Genomic DNA, 12,198 nt, shown 5'->3' on the forward strand with positions numbered 1-12,198 from the left:
TTGCCCAACCAGAGGCAAGTGAGAGTGTTTTCGATCTGTTGGTTCCCGTTGCCGTCCTCGTGGTGGATGTGGAGCATGGAGCAGAGGTGCTGCGCATGGAATCAAAGCAAACTGGGAGGGAGGGAGGGAGGGACCCGGGCGTTAGCAGAGCAGCAACCCAAGGAAAAAGACGCGAAGGAGGAGGAGAAGGAATGGAGTTACGAACCGAGTTGGTCGACGGTGAAGGCCTCCCTGGCGGCGCGCGGCCGGTTGCTTGGGACGGCGAGGAGCGGCCCTGTGCTCCGGCGTCGGTAGAGGCGGAGGGAATCGGCGGCGAGGCGAGGCGAGGCAGGGGAGTTTGATTTGATTGAGGGAGAAAGGGGATCCAGCAGCTACACTAGATACTAGAGGAGGGTTGGGTGCATTGATGCGTGAGTTTTTTTCTTTTTTGAAACTTGTGCGGTGCATTGATGCGTTTTGCTTGGAGGAGTGGAGGAGACAGGCTACGCACAAGTCTAGTAGGATGCGTAGGTTGTGTTTCCTTGGATTTTTGGGAGCGCGAGGGTCGTTGGATGGGCGTCCTTCGCACGGCTGAGATGGACTTGTGTGGGGTGATCCGCGCGGAAGCCGCTTCTTGCCTGCTCATTGGCAGAGTACAATCAAACCAAAGTTACCAAACCGCCATCCATCACACGAAACTGGCATAACCTCAAAAGTAAACGAAACCGACCCCGTCGCATTGCATACGCCTTTCTTGGAAACAAAAAGAATCCGACACTGTTTCGCAATCCAAATCAGATCCTCCGGCTCCTGGGCGCCCGGTCTCGCGACGAGCTCGAGGAATCCATCTCTACCATGCTGGCCGACGCGCTGAAGGACCGGTCCGGTTCCGGCGGGCCGAGCGTCGCGTTCGCGTGCGGCGTGTGGAGCGACAGGACGCGCCCTCTGAAGCCGGCGTACCGCAAGGCCGTCGTCGGCACGTACATGGCGGAGGCGCGCGCCGCGGACTTCCACGAGAACGCGGGGAGGCGGCGGAGCAGATCAACGCCCGGGTCGCGGAGGTCACGAGGAACCTCATCGACAGCATCGTCTCCGCCAAGTCCTTTGACGCCGACACTGACGCCGTGCTCGCCAACGCCATATACTTCAGAGGGAAGTGGGACTTGCCGTTCTACGAGCGGAGCACGACGGACAGGCCGTTCCACCTGCTCGACGGCGCCACGGTCGACGCGCCCTTCATGTGCAACTCGGACCGCCACTTCATCGCCGTGTACGACGGGTTCAAGGTGCTCAAGCTGCAGTACAAGATGCAGCAACAACAAAGAGACCATTGGTCGTCGACGGCCAGCTTGAAGAAAGACCCGCAGTACTCCATGTGCATCTTCCTACCGGACGCGTACGACGGCTTGCGTACCCTCCTCGACGAGATAACCTCCCGGCCGGGCTTCGTGCTCGACCACCTGCCGTCTAGCAAGGTCAAGGTCTGCCATTTCGGTGTTCCCAAGTTCAAGCTTGAGTTCCTCAGCAACGTCACCCAAATTCTCAAAGACTTGGGACTTGTGCTGCCGTTCTGCATGGGTGCCGACCTGTCGGACATGATGGAGGCCGACCGCAGCGGTTTGCCTTTGGTGGTGCAAGACGTCTTCCATAAGGCTGTTGTTGAGGTCAACGAGGAAGGCACCGTAGCTGCTGCGGTCACCATCATGCGGATCGCTCCTGGATGTGCACCGGGGATGATGCGGGAGCCGACGGTGGATTTTGTCGCTGACCATCCGTTTGCGTATTTCATTGTCGAAGAGACTTCGGGGGCGATCCTCTTTGCAGGACATGTCGTGGATCCTACCGATGGCAAAGCCGGACAGCCTGCTGCGGCCACGGCTAGAGGATTCGAGTTGCCGCTCATGACCAGACATCCGCTGACGAGGAATGCTAGCTCCACTGGTCTGGGAACCCTCGCTGCCGGGCTCGCAAGACCACCTGCCGAAGCGGCGAGTCGACATTCGGGAGCTCCGAGTGCCTAGGTTCAAGCTCTCCTTCTACAACAGCATCGTCAGGGTCCTCAAGAAGCTAGGTCTGGAGCTGCCGTTCAGTGCGCAGGACAACTTGCTAGACATGGTGGAGGGTGACGGCTTGATTGTGGTGGACGACATCATACACAAGGCGGTGATCGAGGCGAACGAGGAAGGTACCGAAGCCGCGGCCATCACCATGGTTATCGACATGAAGGATGCGCAATGGACAGTCCAGAGAGATCACCTCTGCAAGTGGATTTCGTCGCCAACCATCCTTTTGCGTTCTACATAGTGGAGGAGGCAACTGGCGCGGTTGTCTTCGCCGGGCACGTCCTCGACCCCTCCACAGAGGAGTAGCTGTTGAGCCGTCTATTTGGATTTCGGAACTAATCTTCATACCAGCCATTCTTATTTGATTACTATGTACTTTTGTGCCCGTTACTTTGGAAATTTGAGTGTGTTTGTATCAATGATGAGTATTTCTTTTAGAGAGTGCATTTGCTACCCGTATGGGTAGCTACACATCCATGCATTATACCAATGTGTAAGCCATATTAACTTGTTTTAGCTCGGTTTACTAGTAGAACGTGAAATTCTAGTGTACAAAAGTGGTTTCCGAATTTTGATATAAATACAAAGTCAACTCACCAACGTATTTTGCATTGACTTTATGAATGCGGGTAGCAGGCTTCATCCTTTCTTTTATCTTATGAAATTCTGCACTGTGCTTAGATTATTACTTTTGATTGCATTGCGCTTCAGCTAGAGCTTAACCTACTGAGAATTAAGTTAGAGCTCAATAGGCTGATGTCCCATGCCACAGTTTAATCGGGAACAAAAAAATTGATCGATCGATGCTCGTTGTTTAATCGGTAAGGTGAGACGTACATGTTTTTTAACGTGGCCTGCTAGACGGAGCTGGGCTGGCCTTACTTGATCGGGTCATTATCCATTTCTTTCTCTGGTTTGTTGCTCTGTATAGTTCACGTGCCTTGGTGTTAAAAAGTGCTAGACTTATACTTTTTTCCTTTGTTCCCTTGTTTGGAGAGTAGAAAAGGACCATAGCTCTAATCTAACCAGGTTCTAGAAACGAAAATCAAGAATTAATTTAAATATTGGTCAAATATCATCAACAAATTCTCGCTGCGAACCATCGTCTTCTCGCTGCCAAATAGTTGCTCCGCAAGAGCCTTTGCAAGCTCTGTCTTTCCAACACCAGTCAATCCTAAGAAAAGGAATGATCCTATGGGTTGGCCAGGATAATCAAGGCCAGCCCTGGAACGTAACACTGCTTCTGCAACCAGATTTACCGCTTCATCCTGGCCAACAACTCGCTCATGAAGTCTGTCCGCTAGGTGGATTAACCTGTCCTTCTCATCTTGATCAAGCGCAGTGACAGGAATTCCGGTCCATCGGCTCACAACCTTCAAAGGACAACATTAAAATTTGCAAGACAAACATATACCATTGATCAAAACAGTACACATAACTCATTGGAAGAAAATGCCTACTTCCGCGACATGATTTGGCGTAACAATGATTGTTTTCTTCACAGCGTCCACTTCCTCTTCTTGATTGTCAATCTGCATCATTTTTTTTGCAGTAGAACACGCCCCATCAATCAGATCAATAGCCTTATCAGGAAAATGACGACCTACAGTACAGCCAGCAATAAAACCCATCAATAGTGTATGACATAAATATCCATTCTTGTCAATCATGAGTGGAACTCGGCAGAAAAGAAACATTGCAGTGCAGGTTACCATATTAACTTGTGCATATGCTGTCATGAATTTATTAGAACCTTAAACATGATTCATAAATTATTTCAACTTCATGTATCCAAGGCAACTGAGGTACTCTAGTGTGATCATTCTTACCCTCTAATCTAACCATAACCAATTAAACATGTATTTCTTTTCATTATATATAACCTTTGTCCCGAAATATAAGCCTTTTTAGAAAGCTAACTTAGCTATCTAAAAAGGCTTATATTCTGGAAAGGAGGTATTACTTGCTAAGTGGCTAGGTGAGGTTGTGCATCTACTAATCACCTCAAGAAACAATAGGAGTAAATTAATTCCTCACCAGTGATGTAGCGTCCAGCAAGCTGTGCAGCAGCAACAACAGTGGCATCTTGGATTTCCACGCCATGGTGCTGTTCATACTGCTGCTTTATGCCCCGCAGAATGGCAATGGTCGTCTGCATGCTCGGTTCCGCAATATGCACTTTCTGGAACCGTCATTCGAGTGCACCATCGTTCTCAATGTACTTGCGGTAATCATCAAAAGTCATCGCGCCCACACAACGGATACGACCACGAGCCAACGCCGGCTTCAGCATGTTGGCAGCATCATTGGTTCCCCATGGGCCACCGACGCTACCGGCACCAATCAGCATGTGCATCTCGTCGATGAAGAGAATTATTTTGCCGCGTGAATTCTCCGCCTCCTTTATTACTTTCTTTAAACGACCCTCAAACATACCACGTAATATAGTTCCAGACACCATCCCCCCAAGGTCAAGCTCCAAGATACGAGCCTCGGCGAGCTCGGCAGGAACCTTGCCGGAAGCAATGCGCTGTGCGAGGCCCTCAGCTATGGCCGTCTTGCCAACCCCTGGGGCGCCAACGAGTGCAGCACAGTTCTTGGTCTTGCAGCAGAGAATGGAAATAACACGATCGATCTCGTCATCGCGGCCAACCACCGGGCCACATTTGTTGCCTGTCATGTAATGTCCGTATGTGGTCAGGGATGACTTGCGGCTCATGTAGCTCCAAACTGTCCAGCACAAACCAACACCAACTCCAAGGAAGACTACAGGTTCGATCTCTTGCCACACTTTATACATATGACTCTGGGTGCGTGATAGCAAGACCGTTCCTATACCATCTGGTGCTTTAACCATGGTCCCAAGCAGTGGATCGTAGGTCCTCCCCATATCCGAGCAAAAGCCCCAACCTGAACAAGGAAAAAGACTGTAATTGCTTCATGGTCGAGCACAATGATCAAACTTCATATTGCATTGCAAACACGTAGAGTTACAAATCAAACTTTTCTTTGTATATATAATCAAACTTTTGCATGTTTTGGAGGCAGGATTTCATGATAACCAGGGCGAATTTAAGTTGAGACAGAGAGAGATAATCCTTTATTTAGACTTAAATGGAGAGTCACTATGCGATTAGACGTGTTGACATTGAACTTAAGTAGCAGAACTGGGACTTGAGATCAGGGGACAAAAAGTATCCTCTTTTAAGTAAAACAAAACAGGAGAAGATTTACCTCACTCAAGTCCTCCGCGCCGCCTGATCACTCCGCCGCTGCTCGGCCCCCACCCACCCTCAATCCCTCGTCGGCTCGATCTGGTCAGGTGCTCTTCGGCCGGCGCTGCTCCGCCGCTATCCAACAGCCCTCGCCGGCTTGAGCTGGTCAGGTGCGCTCCGGCCGGCGCCGCTCGAATCCCAGTCCAACCCTCGCTGCTTCGTCGATGGCCTGCAGTCCTCGTCGCCTCGACCTGGTCGGGTACCGGCCGGAGCCTCTCCCTTCTGGACCCTGCTACAATTGGGCCTCCAGTCCATGTATGCCTTATAGGAGCACGAAACCCGGTTTGAGAGCATCCCCACTCGTTGGCGCTCCCCACGCCCAAATCCGGCGATATTTTCGTCTGGATTGAAGGAAGATTTGGCGTGGGGAGCGCCGAAGTTCCAGCCGTCCCCCCGGCAGGAAACCCCCAACCTCGACCAACAGTACGAAAATTGCTGAAACAAATTCGGCGAAAATAATTGTACAATGTTTAACAAGTGCTGAAACAAATGAAGCACACAATTTCACAATTTTTCAAACAAATTAGACAGACTAGTTGGCGTCGGCGTTGGCGTTGCCTCGGAGCCTCCATATGTGCTCCACTAGATCATCTTGCAGCAGCTGATGCATTGTAGAGTCTCGAATCTCCCGACGCATAGCAATGAAGGCGGCCCATGATGGAGGCACCTGGTGATTAGGCCGTGCAAGAGGACCCTCTCTCTCATATGGTGCTTCTTGCTCAGCCAGTAGGAACCGGATGCTTTCGCTCATTTTCAATAATCATATTGTGTAGGCACACACAGCAGTTCATCACCTCCCACATCCGCCGCCATCTCTTCTTGCATAAGCTCGACGAACATCCGCTCCTCCTCTTCGTCCGAGTCCATGGCCGGCGAGGCAAATGGACGAACACCCGACGGGCGTGGTCGAGGCAACCCGGAGCCGCGAGCGGCGAGGAGCAAGCAGGCCGGCGGAAGAGCAAGCAGGCCGGCGGAAGAGCAAGCAGACCGGCGGAATATAGGCAGGTGGGGAAGGAGGGGCGGCGGAATCTAGGCAACAAGCCGGCGGGGTGGTGCCGGCGGCGAGAGAGATACGAGGGGTGGGGGAGATTTTGAGCGACGTGGCGGTGGGGTTCGTGCGTCGAGTCACCGACAGATCGGGCCCTTCCCCGCTTTTCACTCGTCCGGAGTCCCCGAGCGCTCCCCGGGGGGCCGCGGATGGCGTGGGATCGCCGGATGAAACTAGGCTCAAATCCGGACGAAAACGAGAAACCGGGGGCGCGACTGGGCCGATTTACGCCGTCCGGATGTAAAAAACGCTCGCCGGGGGCCTGTTCGGGGGGACGAGTGGAGATGCTCTGAGTGACCAACGCCCTCGGTTTGTTTCATCCGGAAAAAGACTTCCCCTTCATTTCATCCAAAAAAGAGCCAGCTTAATTAAAGGGAATGGTGTTTTGGCTCCTGGGTGCTATGCTTCCTTTAGTTTAAACTGTAACTTTGATATATTTGAAATACCAAGAAAAAAACGAAAAATTCATCTGTACATCTTCAAATGTTAAGTGCGCACAAAGTCTTTGCATGAAAAATCAACTTATCGTTTGGGCCGTTTAAAAAAAGACAAATTTTAGTGCTAAAAATAAGGCTTTTTATGATACTTGTTTTGTTTTTTTTACATAGACCATAAAATATATCTTTTTTTTTCGGGAAACTGCACGAGCGCACATAGATTGTCGAGATGTACATGCGAAATTTTTTGTAAGAATTTTTTGACAATTAAAAATATGTTTTTTGGGTGGAGGGAGCATATGCACCCAAGAGCAGAATTGAATTTTCGCAGCTTAATTCCCTATGTTTAATTTTGTAATTAGTTTGCTACTACTATTCTTGTGAGATGTTTAATTATGTCACAAGACTATAAGAGCATTGCATTTTTCCAAGATGTTTTCCTTTGTTACTGATACATGTTGGGGATGGGTGGGGTGCCTCCAACTCAAAGCGTAATATTGCACACACAAAATAGGTGCAAAAACATGAACTTAGAGTAGAGCATCCAATCTCAGTGTAAAGTAATTCAATAAAGATAGGAAAAAGGCAGGGCATCCAAATACGGTGCAGCAGATATCCTCAGGGTAAGACAAAAGGCATGCCATCTAAATATAGTGAGATCGAAGGAAGTACAAAACATGCGCTTATGCACTACATCCAAACACAAAGATCCAAACATAGCCACATAGGGTAACCCAAAGGAAGGGTGAACCATACACTCGAGGCATAGAACTAAAAAGAAAAATCAAAACATATCAAACATCAGACCAATTTTAAAGAGCTCTACATCCTTAAAAAAAGCATGAGTTGTGGAGTTCAAAAAATATTATTTCCATGGGAATCTAAAAAAAAATGAAATCCCACCATAAACACACATCGAGCTCTCCCACCAGTTCAAGAGAGCGTGGCAAATGAAACACGGGGAGACACCATGGAGGAGAGGACTCCCAACAGAGTGGGAATGACAATCAAAAAATAACCTCTCTAGGAAGGTGTATATCTCTAGCGAAATCTTACATGATTTGGTGCAAATGCCGCAACTCCTCCCCCCTTTCTCGTCTCCACCGCCCTCCCCTTTAGAGTCATCAATATAGGCCCAGCCGCTCGCGTCTCCTCTCCGGCGGCATACTCGGTTGGTGTGGTACAGAAAGTGCGGCAAGGGGTGCACATAGTAGTCCAGGTTTTCAGTTACCCTAGTGGCATGTTGGCATGATGCCGCTAGTTTGGACTAGAGTGCTGGATCTAGACAACCAGATCTGGTGCTGCTTAGGGTTCTTCCACGTCTCTCTAGTGTTCCTAAGGTTGGAGCTGGGAGAGATGAGGAGGACCACCGTCTCCTTCAATAAGGTTGTGGCTTATGGCCATCTCTTGGCATGTTCTCGGTGCGGGCAGAAGCTTCTTCCGTTCGGCCTCGGTGGGGAAGGGATGAGATTGTGCAAGCAAGTGCACCCGGAAGGTGGTGGGAAAATTTTGAGCTGCATCTTGGAGAGTACCACATGGTGGTAATGTATGTTGGCATTACATGTGAATGTAGCGGTGACCTCTCGAGACACCATTATGGCATTTCTTGAACCTCATCTTTGGAGGGCCCCACTATCAGAGGCCAGCATTCTCTTCACCAAGTGGTGTGTCCACGGTGGTGTCAATGTGGCCGGTGATGGAGTTTCAGTTCCGATGGAAAAGGACCAAGGGTTTGATCGATTTTCTTATTTTTTGCTTTAGGGTTCTTTTGCGGTTTTCTAGGACTATGTTGTAATTTCGTATTTTTGTTGGGTTTCTGTTTGTAATATGTACCACCGACGATCATAAATTTCCACTTTTGAACTTCATAAAAAGGTCCATATTCTTAGAGACGTCCGCTTCTGAACTTCATAATGAATTCGTTTGGACGAGATTGAACAAAGAATCAACACACACCATATAAACATGAATCTACCCAAGGACGCACACGCTTAGCCACGTATATTTTGTGCGAGTGCTTCTGACTTTGTGGGCTATCTAGGGTGTCAAGTTAGATCCTAACTAAATCTTATTTATAATACAATATATTTTACTTCCTCCGGTTTAAAATAATTATTTAAAAAATAGATGTGTCTAGACATGTTCTAGACTTTCAGTGTGCAGGTACATCTATACAATTATCTTGAACCGGGTGGAGTACTTATCTAGTGTATATTTTAGTATCAAAATTTATGCTATAAAAATCAAAATGAAAGTTCGATTTAGCCATTTAGGTAGGATCTCACTTGACACCTTAGACAGCGCCACATAAGGCCATCCATAGAGATGTCATATTCAAATTCCACTCTTCTCTTCTTTGTTTCGCAAAAAAAAAAAAAATCCACTCTTCTTCTTCAGTTTCACCGAGTAGCTAGACCCTGATGGCACGTATTGCCATAAAAATAATGATTTTCACGAATATATTTACTTAGTATGAATTCGATGCTAATGCTATTCTTACCGTTGCCACACTTTTCAATCAATTTATCACTGAAAACTTAAAAGACAATAGAAGAATCACTTATCGAGTTTTCATGTAGCTTGGTCAACAAGGGAGTGTATGCAATCTCATATGTTGCCTACGTTGCGTTGAACAAGCAAAAATAGAGGTTATAGTAGAGAGAGGAGAAATTTTGTCAAAAGAGACCACCTGCCCCAATTCATTGACAAAAAGGACCACCTCTGAATCAAATTGACAAAAAAGACCCCCTCTGGCGTGGCGGCAGCGCCCCCAGGCGACATGTGGAGGGTGCCGCCGGACTGGGTGGCGGCAGGGTCCCGCCGTCGAAGCAAGTGGCGGCACGTTAGCCAGCCCCGGTCGCCGTCCGTCGCCGTTAGCGCAGGTGGGCCATGCCGCCGGAGCGTGCGGCGGCATGTCGACGTGGAGGCTGCCTCCACTCCATCCGGCGGCATGGCCCGCAGGTGCAGACGCAGCGCCGCTTTGCAGGGACGACGCGCGCGGGAATCCGGCCAAACCTGGTGCACTGAATTCGAAAACCTGCTGCACTGATTTTGAAGCGACGACGAGACGTAAAGATGTCGGAGATTCCCGCTCAATACAGGAAATTGATCACCGAAAGCGGGCTATATGCGTAGGAATTCTGTGCTGATACAGCAATTAAGCACCGACAGCCGATACCAATAATTCTGCACTAATTTTTTGGTACTGCTCACACTAATTGAAGGCTATATAAGTCGGCTTCCCCGCATAGAAATCGAAGCAGCAGGAGTGTGCCTTCTCCGCGTCTCTGTTTCGTGCGTACAATATTGGAGTGAGTATGAGTGTGCCTTGCTCGGACCAGGATTTTAGGCCGATGAAGGGGAAGAATGCAAGCTTGCCACCAGGGGTGAGAGCAGAGAGGTGTTGGTGCGGCCGCCTTGCGAAGGTGAAGGAGGTGGTTGATTTTTCTGATAAGTTCGGCATGAAATATTTCATGTGCGCGAGCTATGATCATGATCCACCAAGGCAAACAAGTTCATCGTCCTCGAGGCCTACGGTATGTTCTAAGAGCATGATTAAAAAAATTAATTGTATGTCATTAATTTTCGTTTATTAACCGTATTTTTTCTGTTGTAGTCTCCCCGCCCCTTTGCATGTGGTTTCATTGGATAGACCAGGAGCAGCCGGATTGGGCACGCCGTGAGGTGGAGGAAAAACAGCGGCGTGCATGGGCAATGTTCCATGAGGAAGAGCGTTTCGAAAAGGCTATGGCTAATGATAAAGCAGAAAGAGAGAGACAGATACAAAAATTAAGGGCGGAGCAAGCTCGAAATCGTGAGGTGAATCAGAAGAGGATGGATGATGAGGCTGCACGTAAGTATGCAGAGGAAGAGGTGCGCAGAGAGGCCCGTGAAGCGGAGAGGAAGAGATTAAGGGAAAGAGCTGCCGAGGCGCAAGCGGCAGAAGAACGCGGCGACAAGTCCGGAAAATGGCCACGGTGGACACAGGGCAAATAGAGTGATATGTTGTACTAGCTATGCATGTTAATTTCAGTTTTACTTTCGCGTTGTATCTTAAAATTCGTTGCAGTTATTATGTTGTATCTTAAACGTTTTTACTTATGTTGCATCTTCATTATTGGAAGTAATATTAATATGTCTCTGAGATACATAGAAAAATGTCTGATACATAGATTAAATGCCTGTCGCGCGCATAGATAAATATATGATACATAGAAGTAAGGTCCATTTGTATCATTCCTGTCGACGACGACGACGTTGCTGCCGTGGCCTTGGACCGGAAGGCGACAACCGGGGACGAGGGGGATGAGGTGGACGCAAACCTCGGCCGTACTGATTTTCCTCATCCTCTCGTACGTGTCTCATCTCGCCGGCGATGGAGTCTGAAATATGTATGGAGGTTCCTGATTTGGGGGAATGAAACTGGCATCTGTGCCGAAAATAGCACCTCCAAAGAATTCTTCAACTATCCCGGTAACACCATCGCGAGGTTGTTGGGAAGTGCTGCCGTAGTATTGTGGTTGCTGCGTCATATTGGGCCATGTCGGGGCTAAAGATTCCTGCGTATTAAATGGCTCCATCAGAAACATGCACGCAATAATCATGTATGTAATTAACATTAATTAACCTGAGTTGGGTATTGCGATTGCATGTGGTCACGACCACGCAGTGGAGGCATATTGTGGCCTAAACCAGCTCCCATGTTGGACCACGTAGGGTCAAAAGATTCCTGCGAACGTGAACGACATGTTTTTATCACGCCCAAACTGTGCTCGGATGCATCTTCTAACATCCAAAAATTCTCTATTGACCATGTCTGTCACTACAACTTTCATCGAGTCGCAGCGCGACACATCGACACCAGAAAATTCGTCGCGTACGACGTCTCCATAAAACACTAACAAAGTTTCCATCGTACCTACCGCATAACCATATTTTTAAAATAATGTTAGATTACAACACTAACATGTGATTAACAATTTTAAATAATCGTAACGCAACACCATCTATAATAATTGTAACACCATTCCGTAATAATTCTATTTGTCGCCTACCGCTCACTCATTTCATAACAAATTTAACACCAAACCTAACACGACACCATATTTTAATACACACCAAATTTTAATAGTACCAACTACAAAGTTAAGTTAAAATAAGTACGGACGAATTTTAGTACCTCAACTTCAGCCCTCCACTTCTAATTATATCTTAAAATACTTCCACCTTATTGCAATCAGAGCAGTCTATAATCAAATCGATCTAAAATACACGTTCAACATATTTACTTAGAGCATTAATATTTCAGCGTCATATATTTCTAATTACAAGTTCATCATTCGTACGTGATATATTTCTACGCACATAAAATCACAGTCTATATATTACGCATGTTG

General features: G+C 47.9%; 2 pseudogenes; one reads left to right on the forward strand and one right to left on the reverse strand.

The window, feature by feature from the left end:
* The first annotated feature begins 834 nt into the window (after window positions 1–834).
* LOC124664714 lies at window positions 835–2,348 on the forward strand (annotated as a pseudogene).
* A 746-nt stretch (window positions 2,349–3,094) lies between these two features.
* Window positions 3,095–5,301, reverse strand: LOC124664715 (annotated as a pseudogene).
* Window positions 5,302–12,198: the final 6,897 nt, after the last annotated feature.

Source organism: Lolium rigidum, chromosome 6 (genome assembly GCF_022539505.1).
Source record: "Lolium rigidum isolate FL_2022 chromosome 6, APGP_CSIRO_Lrig_0.1, whole genome shotgun sequence".
Classification (NCBI taxonomy): Eukaryota; Viridiplantae; Streptophyta; class Magnoliopsida; order Poales; family Poaceae; genus Lolium; species Lolium rigidum.